Source organism: Bombus impatiens, unplaced genomic scaffold (genome assembly GCF_000188095.3).
Source record: "Bombus impatiens unplaced genomic scaffold, BIMP_2.2 scf_0637, whole genome shotgun sequence".
Taxonomy (NCBI): domain Eukaryota; kingdom Metazoa; phylum Arthropoda; class Insecta; order Hymenoptera; family Apidae; genus Bombus; species Bombus impatiens.
The window spans coordinates 459850-476802 of NT_177056.1; the positions used below are offsets into that span (position 1 = coordinate 459850).

At 40.0% G+C, this 16953-nt stretch overlaps 1 protein-coding gene across 13 annotated transcripts in view; it reads left to right on the forward strand.

Annotated features, from left to right (window-relative positions):
• The window catches only part of LOC100745429 (polypyrimidine tract-binding protein 2), a 423740-nt gene that overhangs the window by 183876 nt on the left and 222911 nt on the right, over window positions 1-16953 (forward strand). For 6 of the 13 annotated variants that reach the window (XM_012389123.3, XM_033322438.1, XM_012389125.3 and 3 more), the window contains exon 2: window positions 13806-13857. The exons of the other annotated variants lie outside the window; for them this stretch is intronic. The gene's annotated coding sequence lies outside the window, so the exon portion shown is untranslated. The remainder of the gene's footprint in view (window positions 1-13805; window positions 13858-16953) is intronic. 13 annotated transcript variants of the gene reach the window in all.

Here is a 16953-nt window from a genome sequence, read left to right on the forward strand (position 1 = left end):
TTTGAGATACGGGCTTCTTCGTATCGGATAATGCTTATAGAAAATTTTTGCGCAACTTCTACTTCATTTTTCGCAGCAAATGATAACGATTTACGAGGATCGTACGATGAACGTTCTCTGCGGAAACGACGATGTTTGCTCTGGTTTAACGCGATTTATAGAAATGTAATTATGCGAAAGTACCAAAGTTCTCGTAGTGGATGTTACCGATTGAAAAGCTACGATGGATGTATGATAATATCTTGCGTTCGGGCAGTGTGCGTTGTTCGATCAAGTTTGGAGTATAGAACTGTTTGCATCGTTTGATGCATCGTAGTGCGTAATTATCTACGGCAGTTAATGTACCATTCGCTACGATATAACAGCAGTCAATAACTCTTTATACTCATCATCGATGATCGATACAGTTCGACGGAGGTCTTTATAGTAATCACTAGTGGTGTGATACTGAATTATGACTAGAAACAAATGACTGTGATCAAGAGTGATTAATAGCAGGTAATGAGAGGTAATAGGTGAGCGATGAATTACAGTCACGAACGATCGATGTTGAACAATAAGAAGGCAGATCGTTTATTCGTAATTAATAACGATGGCGTTTCCACGATTTATAAAATCGGTGGTAATTGTAAATTTGGAAATTATTGGAAATTGAAAAAATGCTACGAAAGAAAGTTATCGGGAAAATGAAGTATCAGGCTTGTCTAGATTTCAGACGACGTTAATTTTTAGACTTTGTCAAACTTGAAAGTTCTCCGATCCACGAATTCGATACTCTTGAAAGCGAATCAACCACTTCCCAAAATATCCACCTTCAAACCTTTCCTATTCAACCACGATTCCCCAAAGATACAAACTTCTTGTCCACCGGTTTCGCGTCTCCATTCGCCTTCCCATCTTCTTCTCTGTTAAAAGCTCGACTCGCCGAAGCCAAACATACCCGAATCATCTCGAACTCCTTCCGCCGTGTCAAATATTTCATAATACTGAATATCCAAAATATACTACTCGTTGTAATACTCGATAAATCAACAAGTTTTTCCTCAGATTCCACTTCTTTATGCGTGGACACGAAGATATGCGTTTGTAAAATAATCTGAAATTTAACGATAATATTGCGCGCTGAGATAATTTATGAGATTAATTTATGACGAGGTTTGCACTCGCATCGTCGTATCATCAAAGCGATGATCATCCTGTTTTCAAAGCTAGCATTTTTCCGTAGTTGTTGGAAGGTCTGGTTGGACGTCTTGCGATTTACCTTTTCCACGAAATTAACTTCCGCCGCTTCGAACAGCTTCGAAACGATGTTTCGGGCAACGACGACGACGACGACGACGACGACGACGACCTTGTCTGTAATTAAACTAATGGAAACCCAGCCGGCGCTTTTGTGCGAGTCGAGGGGTGGTGTACAGAAGGGAGTACAAGCCGGAGGGGGTGAAAACGGACAAACATCGGGACGCCAATCCATTGAAATTCGCGGGGCGACTGGGTCAGTTGAAAGCCGCGAAATTCCCCCAACGCGTACGCCCTGAAAAATCATAAAATTCCCTGGCAACCTTCTCTCCGTGCATTTTTAGTTTCTGCGTGTTGGTTTTTGTTTGACGTCCGAATTAACGAGCTGTAAATTCGTTTCGAATTTTGACTTATGGTTGGGATGACCGCTACCTTATATATTTTATTCGATTTTTGATTTTCATCGTTTTTATCGCTTCAAGAGAGTATTATTATAGACAATATTACGAAATATCGTAGTATGTTAATTGCAAACGAATTATACGAATTTCAATCTGTCGATCAAAGCGATAAATATAAATAAAAGCAATATTTTTCCTTGCTTTCGACCACCGCGTATTTGTAGAAAGCCATTGATTTCCGGTGTCAGATTTTTTACCAAGCTCCTGGGCGAAAAAAAGAGAAACGCTTGAAGTATCCACTTCTCGAAACGCATCGGTGGTTACAACTCTTGACTAAAACAAGACACCACTCTGCAACTTTTTCCATAAAAGCCCAAAAAATCTTGGGTTTTTTTCGTCGGTAGATTTTTCTCGTGCAATTTTTATGCCGTTTTCATAGTCTTTACGAGTATAGGAAGCGCAGAAAAATTTCTATTCTTCATTAATATCAAAAATAAATATAAATAACCAGAAAAAAATTATTATTCAAAAAAACTTAAAAATCCAGGGTAGAGGCAATATCCGAAATTTAAAATAATTTGATGTTCTTTATTTTTCTCAACAAGATTAACTACGCTGTAGTTCGTGGTTACCGCTGGTTAACTATCTTTATATAGACTGTAGGTCGGTTTAAGACAATCGACTGTATTTAAAAAATACAATGTGTAGTTGGAGAAGTAAGCAAAACATATTATATTGTGTAAATTACTCTACACCAAGCTGTATTAAAACTGAATTTTTGAGTCATCGTATCGAATCACTAGACTGGACAATTATTTGTAGAGAGACGGGGATGGTATCCTTCAGGCTCGTTACGGCGAATGTTCGGAAACGTCTCGATCGAAAGTTTTTCACGGGTAAGACTGCGCGCAGGTGGGAAATAATGGATTCAGTTGCTCGGGAGAGAGTGATTAATGGCTCCGCCGGAGCGTTTAAGATATAATTAATTAGTGGGTTAAGTAAGTTGCTCGACTTTAAACAGTTTTCAAGTTTTATTAGATCCACCAACCAGTATTTAGTTTAATGTATTCGTATTGACCGAAAGTTGTTTCGCGCAACGATTTATAATATTTTAGAGGATTTTTTCCCCCCTTTGCTTTCGATCGATCTGATCGAGTCAACTGAAACACCTTACGTAGAATATTCAAAGTACAGTGTCTGCTGCGATGTATTCAACGAGTACAACAATTCTCCGAATTCTATTAATAAAGTCCAGTGTTTTAATTGTTCGTGTGTATTTACAAAAATGTAAAATCCGCTGTAGACAAAGGAGAGAAATTATATAAAGAGGAAGTAGCAGAGAGGACCGCGTATATTCGATGAACGATAAAAAGAAGGTTGGGCATTATCGGGTACGATCGTGGAAAATGGGGAAATCGTGGTGCCCCGCCGCTGGCAAATGGAAAACGGATCCCTCGTACGATTTTAGTGCGCCACGTGCTTCGTACACATCCCCTTTCGATTGCATCGTCGCGTTTACCTCTTTCTCCAACCGGTGGTAAAGAGTCGAACCGTAACGAAAACCTCTGGAATCCGCCTTCCTGATAATATCGACATCTACCGAAGTCTAGGGGATTCCGGACATCTTCCGGTTTAGACTGCAAATTTCTTTCAATCAGTCGGCGTGAATATCAACGGTTAGTTTGACTTTGCGTCTTTTGTATTGGTTTTTGAGCATAGGTACAACAATTTATAGGCTTTTACGATGAGACTCGAGGAATCTCTTTATTATCCATATTAACAATTATCCTAATGCACTGATAACAATGCAACTAAGGTAGAAACGAGAGAGAGAGAAAGAGAGAAAGTGCTTAAAGCGCGTTGATTATGAAATTCGTATTAAACTCCGGATTGAGCCGCGGGAATCGAATTTTTTCACGGGAGAATCAGGCTCGCGTGACGGGATAGGGGTGTGGTGCACGCTTTAAAATTCGCCTATCACGGTGTCTACGACGGGAGAGCAACATCGCCCCGGGACGTCTTTCCGCGGTGGAAAAACACGGGGCAAACCGAATTAACGCTGCCGCGCTCGGCAAACTTTGTTCGCCATGTTGCCCGTCAACCGCGCCGAAAATTTGATCAGCCTGGCGGCCGCGTGCGCTCCGGCGTCGAGCTTTTCTCCAACGAGGCCACGCTTTCGCTCGTGACACCCGAAGCTCCGCTTCTAATACACTTTCCTATCCAGGCGACCGCTTAATCGCGATTTTTTAGATTTTCGCGGTAGTCGAAAGAGACAATCGTCGAACAAAAAGTCGAAGCGTTTTTAGGTGGCGTTGATCAGGATTTGCTTTGATAACCGACTATCGTTGACGATATTTTTGCGGGCGAATGTGTTTTTGGTGTTCTTTCAATGGCGAAACGGAAAACAGGACGTTCCATTAATGGTGGACACATTGAAAATTCGGCCAATCGGACAATAAGGGGTTAAACAATTGTTAAACTGCTCATTTTGTCTCCGGTTGGACGCGAGAGGAGCCAAATCGCGTGCGCAGGCTTTCGACAAGAGCAGGGCACGAGTGTGTCGACAAGCTTGTGTGACGGGATGGTTCGAGGGTGTGAGGTATCGCTCAATCGCGTCCTTAATTAGCGTACTCAATTAAGCACAAGCGCGACAGACTGCGCAACGAACGCGACAGTTTTTCCGTTTAGACTGTGTTAGAGAATCGAATTACCGACAATTATACAGCTGCTCTGTCCGAATTGTTCGCCATCGTCCGATGAAATTAGAAAGAGAGGAAAGGTGCATAGAAAGAGAAAGTAACGGAGAAAGGTACCTATGCTTTGAACTAATCCCTTTTCACAAGTTTCAAAAAATGCATGCCATGCACGACTGTTTTATGAATCACCAAAATTGATAAATCTCTACATCGTACAATTTCAATTTACTAATTTCTCAGTTTAATGATATTATTATTCGGTAAATTACTGTGCAAGATTATTTGAATAAAACTTACCACATGCATGTACTCTTGAACAAGTCCTAAAACAAAATATTATTTAAAGAAGAAACAGAAATTGTAAATATACTCTGTATAGTTTAACTGGATTTAAAACGTTTGATTAATGTATCAAGCTTGTACTTGCCTCTTTCCACTCTATTTTTCGTGTACCTTCTTTTCGTTAATTTCTCAATATTTTGTCAAACTTTTTCTACGAACGATATCGTCTATAAATATTTCTTCAAACATCCATCTGTATTCATAAAGAATTGGGAAGAGTAGCGCAGAAATTAACGAAATATACGTTAAACGAACAAACGAATATTTATGGAAGTATTCGTTCGTAAAAAATTTGAAAGGAATATGAGAAAAATTAATTCGATAAAGATAAATGAAAAATGAAGTGAAAATACTGGGCACATTCTGGTCGAGTCGATTTTCGAAAATGAAATCTGGAAGCAAGATACAATGAGCCTGTCCGTCGCACACTTTAATCCTCCATTGTAATACGAAATTCACAAGAAACGACAAAGGACCTTTCTTCCTGGTCTATAAATTTAATCGGCTTCCGGTTTATCGGCTCCAGCCTTCGATCACGAAAGAAATCTCTCCCCCTCGATTTCTTTCTTCATCTACCGTAGAAAAAGGAACTTTGCTCTCGACAGTCACAAATATAGTTCTTCTTGCCTTCTCACGGTGGTTAACTTTGTAATTAAATTTGTAGTTTAAGGAGAAATTAGAGTATAAAGGAAACATTTAAATATTCTCGTACGTTGTATTACGAATAAAAATTGGATATTTTGCTATCGAGAAATACGCAGGCGTTGTAATATTATCTAAACCACAAAGTACAAAAAAATCGATATTTTCCCATCGGAAGTAACCAGACGTGGAAAACGTCACCGAATTACGGGAAACGTATCAATTTCGATTATCCGAAGCAACTAGGGACATTCAACCCCGTAATCGATTCTTCTTCCTCGTTTCCAGCAAATCTCCAGCAGGTTACCATTCGATTTCGCGTTCCTTAACCCCGCGAAAATTAAGCAAACTGCCGCGTTTCCTCTGCTCCATTAATCTCGGTCCACGGTTTATTTGGTCACTCGGTTCTCCGGTTGTTCCTCCGACGTTTTACTTTAATCCGATGTTCAACGTTGCTCCTCGTCTATTTCGAAATTCTCGATCTTCGCCGAAAGAGATAGCACGCACCTGCTCGACTTTAAATTGTGTTTTTAAATCGCTGATTTAAGAACGTCTTAATCTCCATTTGCATTTTGTTCGTGAAATTCTATTACTTGAAGAATTTTAGTGGTTTGGTAGAGCTTTTTAGTTCAGAAGTTGGGTTGTCGAGGAAGGGTATTTGTATTTTAATTTGGAGCACCAAGAATATGTCTTTAGTGAGATAAAAAAAGATGGAATTTGTTTACTGCTTTTCTTTGGAAATAAGTAATTTTTTACCGATATCACCTACTTATCGTACTCGACGTTGCAACTGTACTACTTGTCGTATATTTTTAATAATCCTTTTACGATATATATGGTATATATTACATATACAAAATAGATCACGCGCAATTGTTTCGGGTTGTAACATCGTCGTTACCGGTGTAGATAGAGAAAGATGTCAAAAGAAGAAATACTACGTTCGTAGGATCGTGTTTCTTTTCTGTTTACTGTTTTCTGTTGTGCAATGGTGTATATTCGATCAACAATCGCATGATTTTTTCAATTAGAGATGCATATTGTTTTTTTTTTACGTAGATAGACCGTTCTCGTCGTTCCACGTAGAAAAGTATTGGAGTGAAATGGTAAAAGATTATTATTAGTTATTCATTTCCGGTCATCCGTCATCTTGGACTCTATCATTATGGCTCTTGTCAGTATGACCTAACCTTCTCTATTCGCTTCGAAGGTATCCGAAACACATCCTCGAGAGAGCCTTAGGACTCGTTGTACGCTGTTCCTCTGATTTCATCCAGCCTTCGACGATTAGATTATTATACTGGTCGTTAGTCAGGCTCCACTTGGAATACGCATCGTTCATCTGGTCCCCTTACCTTATGAAACACGCGATGCTTCTCGAGATAATTCGACGTTCAATTTCAGCACGCAGTCGTCCACACTGCCCTGTGAACAGAACGTACCACTATTATTGACCGATAACGTCGTTAGTCGATGCAAGGTCTCTGGTGGAGCGTAGATTGATCGGTGATTCGTGTTTGCTGCATAAAAGGTTCGCATATTCTTGCATCGATCAATTTTAACGCGCCACTTAGACCTTTCAGGAAACCGTTAGTATTTCAATGTTACGCTCACAAGTCTGCATATTTCCATCTGGATATCCTAAATCTCTGATATTTCCTGTCGAGGTAAGTTTTCGAACCGCGTAGATCTCTTCTCCATCAGCGACGTATCGTTCAAGCGAGTGATCTACGAGGCGTTATCTTCCTTCTAAATTTACCGCGTAGCTATTCTTTTTCATCTATATTTTGCGACACTTTTGTTTCTCTTAGCGTCCGTATCCGGTGACTATCTGTCGTTGCAAATGCGTTTATTCGTAACAAGTAGACGAATAAATTGTATCCTATGTAACTACGCGAAGCGAAAACCTCGAGAAAATCGGCAACAAAATCATGGTACATGGTATCCGGTACAAAACCATGCAAACGGGTTCTTTTTTGTCGACGAAATTCTACTTGCCAGAAATCTATTTGCCCGTCGTCTACAAATCACCAGTTCCCGATCCTCTCGCTAATCCCTCGGACTAGCGGAAAGGTCGTGGAAGAAAGGGATTTCGATACCGGTTCACCGTGAATTTTCCTTCTTGTTATGGATCCTCCGTTGTGCTGTAACTCTTCTTTCGTAGATTGCACTCTCAGCTTTTGTCCCTGCTTTCCTCCACTTTTCTAGCTTCCTTCGGTTAGTTCTTGACAAGTGGTTACCAGGAAATTGAACGCGTCGAATCTTCTATCATATTTCGCTTTAAACAAAATACCTGACGTGGATGTCAAAGTGTCAGTGTCAGAGTTCGAAGAGTATCGAATGTATTCGAAGAACTTAAGAAGGAAGTAAGAAATTAAGAACTCGAAGAATATAAGAAATTCTGTAATATCTATGGAAAGAGAAAAAAATATTCCAAGAATATTGTCTAATCTAGAAAAGTTTCAAGCATGTTCTCCGATATGGAAACATCAAAATTTCAAGAGTGTTCTATATAACATACAAAAGAAGGAATAGAATATTCCGAGGAGAAAAGGCAATCGGCCGTGGCCGAAAAATCCTCGATATTCAGCCTGCGGTGGCCGCAGACGACGTCCAAGTGGCGATCGGTCTACAGAGAATTGGCTGGAACGAGAGGGATCGTCCTGATCGACCGTCGAACTCTGAAATACGCCCGAGCATTCGGGTTCCTTGGGGACACGCGGACCCGGTGACGAGCTTTAAATAAATAAAGAGCTCGAGAAGGGGAAAGACGCGGCGGCAGGACGAATGGTGGTAGATCTAGGGGACCGGCATCCAGGGAGCCATGCATCAAGTCCTATTACCCTTCGCAGCCTAACTGCCCAGATGTAACCAAAATTCGGGGAAATGAGTTAGCCTTCTCGATTAGTAAATATCTCATTGGATCTTTGTGAAATCAACCAGCTGGAATGATAAACGATGCGAGTAACGTAATAGTTAATATGGAAAAGTTTTTTTTTTACTTGAGAAATATCCTTACGAACATATTACGAGCATTGTACGTAACCATTTTGATCAATCGTTATTAGTAGAAGTTATATCTTTATAAATCTAATTAAACGAATAGAATAGAAGTAAAAGTAAGAAGAATCGAATTCCCTACGACTTTCCCAGTTGAACGGACAATTAATTGCTGGAATATAGGAGGTGAAAAGTGTAAAAATTTTAATAGTTTGATAAGCGAAGTTAATAGTTTAAATAATTATTGCCAGAGGCTTCGCCGACTGCCGCGAAAGACGAATTTCAATTTAGATCTTCGTATGTCGAAAGGTATTCGAATTTTTATAGAACTTTCGTCTAATATTTCTAACGTAAAAGGATATAAAATAAATTTTCAAAACTAAAGCGATGTTCATAGCTTTAATAATAATCATTTTATCATAGTGGAAAGCCATCACCGCATTTTAATACTTTTCGACGAGGTTGAAACCGGATGAACATCAATCGCGGAATATTACTGCACATACGAAAGTGGTGGCCCAACTGTTGGCTGTTACAGTCACTTTATGACAGTTGTATGGCTCGTTGGATATGGCCAATATCGTTGGATTCGGAAATTCAATCCTGATGTGTGCAATTATCCATCGCCGTTTCCAAGGATCGATCGCGAGAAAAATAAGTCGCCGTAGTAAGAATTTTCTGAAATGTATCATCCACCATATCGGATCGAACACGAAGAAGAATTTTTGAACCGACGCGTTAACGAATTTTCATATGTTTCACCAGAAAATTCGTAATGATCGATGTCTCGTCGCAAAGTATCACTCGACGCAAGATTCCTCGTTGTTTCATCTATCGAATATTATAATAATTACTACACTCTCGATATTTTGAATGCCTTTGCATATTATATTATATTATATAGAACCCCGCGCTCTGTTAATCGTCATAGAAATCTACGGTCTATTGATTATCATAGAAATCCGAGAAATGTAAATGCAGGTAAGGATACGCGAGGCGTAATGCAACTCGTGAACAATAAACCAACAATCGTACGAAGATTGAAGTTATTCCCGTCTCATCCAAAACACAAATCTGACTCTGTGATATATTAATTTATAACAGAGATATCGTATATATACGTCGCAGTTCTAGGTGAATTAGGAACTTGTCAATTTAAACGGCACGCAGCAGGCGAATAATGGTAGAATGGATTAATTTCGTTCGAAACGCTGTTTCTCTTGCTGTTCCGAATTAGTTCCAGCGATACGTATTAAAACGCTATTGTTAATGGCATTTTCTAGTCTTCCTCTTTTCATTCATTTTCAGCTTTTAACGAAGAATTACCACCTGGTTAAATTTCAAACTGACGTTTGATCGATGTGGTGAAATTCAACTATTTAATCGAAATTATAACACGTTGTACTAATTATAAAATACTACTCTTATATTAATTGTGTAGTAATTATAACTTTGTTAACACTTGCCTCGCTAATATGCGTATTGGACGAGTAAAACGTGATATTTTGATTTCAAATATTTTCATGCACTTTTATAAACTTGAAGCAATTTCGAGCACTGCTCGTACGTTTTATCAACTTTTCGAGCGATCGGTGTTCGAGTAATCTTCTTTCTTGTATCTTTTTTTCGTAATTTAACGTTTCATTTCCCCGTATATACTTGTATGTACCTAATAGTCGCGAAATTTGATGAAATTTCGAAATGGTTCGTATACCTAACAGACACGACGTATTCGGGAAAAGTGTCCACGAGTGTGCAAATACTTTCGTCGTCGTTATGAACCGCTGTCGTCCGCCAACAAGACGAATAAACGACGTGGAAAGAAAGTAAGATCTAAACCCTCCCTCCTTGATCATCCATCATCGTAAACCGAGTCTCGTTTTTATCGCGTTTCCGCGAAACTTTCTCGCTGGTTGCGGTTCCCTTGGTCTTTCATCCGGAATTCGAGTTTGCCGCGCGTCGCGTGACCATGCTGCCGGCGATAAAAATCGCGTTAGATCGTATGCGAACGAAGGGCGACAGCTTCGTTGCGTGAGACCGGTCGATGGATGTTTTCCTTTCCTCTTTTCACTTTTACGGACCGTGAAAATCTCGCGTCGCATGCGTCGCTGTAATCTGCGTAAAGATCGTGAAACGCTATCGTAGATGAACGTTAAGGCGAATATAAGACTCTCGCGTCCGATTAAATCCGAAAACTTTCTTAGCGTGAAATTGCGCTATTTGAAGAAATATGTGTTCGTAACTAGATTTTATCTTTTCTACGAGCTTGTACGGTATGTTAATGACGACGAGTAACCCTGGCCCAGTGCTAAACTGTAATAGATTGTGATTTTCTCAGGAAGAATCTAGTTTCTGATTTTTCATTTGCCCAAGTACGTGTTTTTTCTCCAACTGGCGATATTCGATTCTTTTAACAATTCAATTTGTTATATAAAATAATCGTTTACGTAGCTAAACATTTAATAAAATCAAGCTACCGTGCTACCGTCAAGGTTTGATATTCTCACGTAGAAAAAATACTTTTACAGGGCCTTAGTGGAATAGAATCTTAGGTGGCTGAAAGTAATCTTCCTTCGCTCTTTTTAAAAAGCAAAGGAAATTTTTTTTTCTTTTCCTCGACCACTGTCACGGCACACCGCTATAATCTATCTGGAAGCTAACAATAGAGTATCAAATACTGAAAACATTAAGAAAGACGATAGCCAATCTCTGTTTCGATCGATTTTGCCGATGGTTGGTTCCGGGGGACGCCAGTCACCGGCTTGGAATTGTGTAACAGCGATTTGTCCACGTTTAGCGGCGTCGTTATCGTGGCATCGGTCGTGCATAATTCTGTTTGAACGAATCATTATTGCGGTCATCCGTACATACGTGCCGGTAAATCCATTTACGGTCGCAGCTGTCGATTGTTCCACGTGTTAAATTACGAAGGATGATTGATGTCGTGCCATGGACCAAACGGTGCTTTAAAGGCGCGTCGAAACAAACATCGATAAAAATGGCAGATCATTCGTTCAAATATTTCGTTTAACGTCCAAGTATCTAAGAGGTTTGATCCTCTTCTAAATTGGTCGGCGAGGAAGTTCAGAAATGTTCCAAAGTATCTAAAAACTGTGATTCGTGGGAAATAATGTCTGTATAAACTGTTGTATATACGTAATTTAGGTTAATAATACGTAATTTCGAGTTTGTTAAGTAATCTATTAGGTCAAACTTGAAGTTGTTAGGTGTGTAGTCGGATCTTGAATTCTCTACGGTGAAAAGCTCCACCGAAAGATCGGAGAAATCTCGCAGAATAAATTCAAGCAATTGGAAAAGTACGTTAGAGTGACCAAGCAATTCTTGTAAATAACGTAAATTAGAGAATTTCTTACGATTAGAACTATCGCTGGCAAAGTCGAAAAATTGTCCAGAGTGAAGTCACAAAACTGAAAAACGAATCACACGGTCGAAAGTCTCGCTAGAAGGGTATAAAAATCCTCTTTATAAAATAAAATTATAAAATATGAAAAATGATATTTTCTCCCTTTCTCTCTCTTTCTCTGCGGACCTAATCCTCGAAAGTCGTTTCTAATCCTCGAAATCAAGCTATATCGACGCAACGCGAGTAAACGAATTTCTCATGACGAACAATTTTCCCAGAAGACGCTGGAAATCCCGGAGAAACGTGAGCCAGCCCGAAAGTCTCCCGTTCCAAAGACGAATCTATCACGGGAGTGAAAATCCTGTGGGCTGTGCGCCGCGAACGGCGCGATTACACAAATTATAGCGAAGGGCGGGGTCGTCTCGCCGCGGAGTAAGTTAAATAGGATTCCTAGGGACATTTCGATCTGCCGATTTCGCGGATCCTCTTTAGCTAGCAGTCTCCACCGAGCTAATCCTCGACGTATGTCGCGATTTCGCGATCTGCATACTGCTCAGCCCCGCCCGGAGTAATTTCCCAGGGACTTAGGCTCGGTTCTCAACGGCTGACGCCGCGCACGAAACGGTTTGCCCAACGTATTAAGTCGTTGCCGCGCGCCGGGATTAACGATCGACTCGCGATTTCGTTTGCACTTAACCCGTGTGTGAGCTGGAATTAGATCCGGATTTCGTGCCTTTCGGAAATCTCACTGCCGAAAGGAAAATATTGCGAAATTACATACGAAGCAGATGGCAAAAAAAATCGTACCAGGACTAGACTTCTCATCTATCTATATGTCGCGCGTGAAAAAAGAAAGAGGATGCGATACTTTAAGGGTTTATGATACTCGGCGAGTAGAGCGAGAAATATGCAATCAACATAGGCCCTGCGATCAATCCTGTCGACGTAAAATCGATCGTTATCATTTACGAACATTCGATGTCGCGAGTGAGTTTCTTCTTTGAACGTAAACAAAGAGATTGATTCAGTAGTACGTCAACTCAAGATTGGGGAAATTGTTAATTGTCTTGTGAAAATTTTTTCAGCGCAAAATTGCACCATTCGAAGAAATATAATAAATTGTGATTTTCCTAGGAAGAACCTAATTTCTGATTTTTAATTTACCGAAGTGCATGTTTTCCCTCCACCTGGTATTCGATTCTTTTATAATTTAATTTGTTATATCGTCTTAACCAGCGACTTCGGTAATCTGGTAAATATTTGGACAGAAATATTTCATAAAATAACCATTTACGTAGTTAAACTGCAGGTGGTTAATTTCCTCGTTAAATCTTCGCCAAAACGAAGGGAAACATTAAAAAAAAATCAAGCTACCGTGCTGCACCAAGGTTTGATATTCTCATGTGGAGAAATACTTTTACAGTGTCTTGTAATTTTATACACGTATGTACCAAAATATGCGCTAATGACGTAGGAAGACTTGGTAAAGTTTTTTTGATAAGCTTCCCCTGTACAGACTTGAATACGTGATATACGAGCTAAAGGATTTAATTTTATGGCTTGAAATGTCTGTTTTTTTCTGATGGAAACGCACCGAATTACCGTATATGAATGCAGCAATTTTTCAGTATTTTTAATTATTTCTCCTAGTTGTTGGATGAATTTTTGTGAAACGTTAGATCTTGTCATATTATATATTTTGCACCACGTATTCGTATAAGGATTGACAATCTTTTGTAACGTATTATGTTCTTATATTATTACCGACCACTGGTCTGCGGACTTTTATGCAAATTCATATTTTCGCGAATACGGTGGAAGGAGTAGGACCTAGGCAGAAATTCAATTTACTTATTAAACATTATGAAAAGTATACTTTGAACATTTTATACGTTTTTGCGTATGTCATGCGCATTCTATGCGTCTTTATATCTTTAAATTTCTCACGATTGCATAAAAATCCACAGTCTACCGATCGTATTATACGTATATTATAATATTTTTTAAAAAATTAGTCAGTTCGCTTGACGGCTGTATTCACTCTGTATGCTCTTGCGATTGCACGCAGCCTTCGTCGAGGTGTCTTACTAAATTAAGAAAGTATATTAATTTCTGTTGCAGGTAAGATATCTGGCTTCTTTGGCTCCGTTTCCTTTGGCACGCGAGCAGCTCGGTAAGTTAATTAAATTTTTCTTTTACTACACCTCACCGCCGTAATTAAAAAAAAGAAAAAGATCAAAGAAAATTTATCTGTTTGTTGCGTAGCCCGTATTACTACGAAAGCTTCGTTACGTGTCTCTTTCAATTAATATTTTCAAAACACCTTTCGCTGTACAAAACCCGGTTGCGAGATGTAATTAGGTAAATCTTTGAGCGAAAGGGTTACAAATAACGTTTCCTTAGAGTACCGATTCAGGGATTTTACTTAGACTTTATACTTCGAGCAACCGAAGACAGATCTCTCTGTATTTTTGTGCCAATTTTGAAGATTTTGTTGAATATGCTTGAGAAAATCGGGAAAATTTACAAACTTTAGAGACGAAATTAAGATATTAATTTAGTATTAATTTAACGAAAAGATTTGGAGATTTTATCTGAAAGATCTAGGAAACGAAGCGTTTCTTCTGAGTTATAGTTACCGAAGTTGTTGATGTTTCTGATGGAAAGATGAATTTTGTAGGGTGTGTTTTGTAGCGTGAAACTCGTAAATAATCTTTCAATAATAGCAAGATTTCACGAATATTGTAAACAGCGATTCTGTAGTGACTAGGGAATAGGCATCAGAAGCAGCTTGCCCCAAACTTAAAGAAACCCGATTTCTTCAAAGCCAAGGACGTACAAAAAAAAAAAAAAGAAAATAGAAAAATAAAATAACAACATTGAAAACGCGAACAGCACCGGTGCCTCGTTAATTAAAGATGGCCGTGATCTGGAAGAGCCGCGACGCCTTGTAATTATTTCATTTGCCACTTCTCGATTTGACAGTAATTAACGAAGCCACTTGGTCGAACGAGTATTAGCGCGTCAGACGTGAAGTCAGCTCCGTTCTTCCTCTTGTTTAACCTTCGTCTCACCTTATGGAACCGCGGTCGCGTTTAATTAACGATACCCTCCTCTACCATCCTCCCACCCCCTGATCTACGGAAATATTCGTGTCTGAGGGATTAGCAGACTCCTCGGTGTTAGTCTCGAAATTTTCTCTAGAGAGATTAGCGGGATATTTAAATTTCGTTCTTTTCTTCTTTCCCTTTTCGATACGTTAATTCTTAATACAAGTACATATAATAACATCGTATCAACGATATAAAACGAATTACTAATGTAACGTAAACAAGACTTTCAACTGTTTCTCAAGATTGCCACTTTCATCCAGAGATGTTCTCGTACGCGCTTTTCCCAATTCGGGGAAGCGAGAATCTTTCTCTTGCACAAAACCGCGGCTTCGTTCCCTCATTTATTCGTTCAGTGCGGATAATCAGGTTACCACTTTCGAGGGAGCCGATTGCTCGAGCATTCTCGAGTCCGTCGAGGGTGAATCGGTTCGTTGCGCAGTCGATCCTGATCGACGCCGCTCGTTTCTGAACAATCAGAGCTCCGAAGAACCCATCGATGGTGCTCGTGGTCGCCACCAATTTCCCGTCGTTTTTTCCCTCGAGGACCACTGTCTGATCACGCCTTCGAATTTCGATTCCCTCCCCCATTTTCTTCCGCTTTTCATCCCTTACTTGCCTCAATGATCGTAATCTTCGCCGTTGGCAAACAATTCGAGGAACGTGTTTTATTTGTTCGAGAGCGAATTTTACGAACCTTGTTTTCTGATTTTTCCAATTTTCTATTTCTCTCTCTTTTCTCTTTCTCTCTTTCCCTCTCCCCTTTTTCTTCCTTTTTTAAATTTCTGAACGTTTTCTTTAAGAAGGGCGTACTTTTGTTCTTCTCAAGGTGGTTGATTGGGGTTTTTGTTTGCGATCGTGAATTCTTGGTTCCTCTACTATCATTGAAAGAGGGAAACGCGTTGAAATAAAAATTAAAGAAAAATCCAGGGAGATTAAGAAAGATTGAAGGAACAGGATAGCAAGTTAAAGAACGACTCTAACTCGAAGAAACTTGATAACGCGAGCGGAAGAGAAAATTGAATTTACAAATTTCGAAAGAAATATCGAAGAAATACCGATGAGACTGTTCGTTTCTAACGATACTGCCAACTATTAAGAACTCGACTCAGTAACGTCAATTTTAATCGCATCCATTAAGACAAGTTTCCTGGTTTCTTTGTATATTTTTTCCGCAAGTCCTCGATTTAAAGATTCATCGTTTGCTTCGTTTTCTCATTTGTCAGTCCATCTGACAATTTCGTAAATTCCAGTTCTATTTTATTCCGTTTAAGGAATGTATCTTGGAAACCAATTGTGCGCAAAACCTAGAAGTTACACACGATTCATTCGTGGTTCTCGTTTCACCGAAACGTTAGGAAATCAAGCTCGGCGAGCCACTCGAAACTCGAGCAATCTGTACTGCGTAAACAAAATTTTTTAATTTTTTTTTTTTTTTTTGCGTCGCTCAAGACGCAAACCTCACCGAGAGTCGAAGAAACTTATTAAACTCGATCAAATGGAATCCATTAAGCATATGAAACATAGACCGCCGTAACCATTCGATACATCGATATTCCCATCTCTACTCCATAAATCATCCTAATACGAGTCCTAATTCTACCAAGCCCATTAATGTAAAACCACTGTAACACATCACAACCGTGCAACAATGCGGAAAATCACACGTTCCCTCCACCTGTCTACCACTATTCACCATTCAGCCTCTCCCCACCTATCACGAAAACGCCGCACAACCAGTAGAGAAAACCCTATAAAAGCGAAAGATCAGTCACCAAAGCAGCCACGTTGCCCCGCGAAGAAGGAATCGGTCTAACCTGGCCAGCGAGAATCTACTTACTCGCAGAGTGCCTCCGAGCGAGCACGGAGTCGGTCGATCAGAAGCGAGAAGGGGAGAGAGATAGACACGCGACTCGAAGAAAAAGAGACGAAAGCGGTCGAAACAGGGTTAGTAAAGACCCACACCGTTGCTCTCTCGGTCGAGCTCAATCGTCGCTCGGTGGTAGGGATGAGTGTTAGTGGTGGGGGAAGCGTATGTGCGATCGTGTAGGCGGCGTAGAGGCACGGAGAGGCACGAATGCGCGCTGGCGCGCACACTCGAGTCGTTTCGTGCAAGTTCGCCTGCGCTCGGGCGTCGCTCGCTCGCTATTGGCGACGCC